Raw genomic sequence first — 406 nt, forward strand, 5'->3', positions numbered from 1 at the left:
TTTGTGAGGGGGTAATTTGGGGGGTTAGTTTTTGTGAGGGGGTAATTGGGGGGTTAGTTTTTGTAAGGGGGTAATTTGGGGGGTTAGTTTTTGGGAGGGGGTAATTTGGGGGGGTTAGTTTTTGGGAGGGGGTAATTTTGGGGGGGTTAGTTTTTGGGAGGGGGTAATTTGGGGATGTTAGTTTTTGGGAGGGGTTAATTTGGGGGGGTTAGTTTTTGGGAGGGGGTAATTTGGGGGCAGGTTAGTTTTTGTGAGGGGGTAATTTGGGGGGGTTAGTTTTTGGGAGCGGGTAATTTGGGGGTTAGTTTTCGGGAGGGGGTAATTTGGGGGTTAGTTTGCGGGAGGGGGTAATTTGGGGGGGTTAGTCTTTGGGGGGGAAAGTTTTTTGGGGGGTTAGTTTTTTTTG

The sequence above is a fragment of the Cetorhinus maximus genome, chromosome 22 (assembly GCF_964194155.1).
Source record: "Cetorhinus maximus chromosome 22, sCetMax3.hap1.1, whole genome shotgun sequence".
Lineage (NCBI taxonomy): Eukaryota > Metazoa > Chordata > Chondrichthyes > Lamniformes > Cetorhinidae > Cetorhinus > Cetorhinus maximus.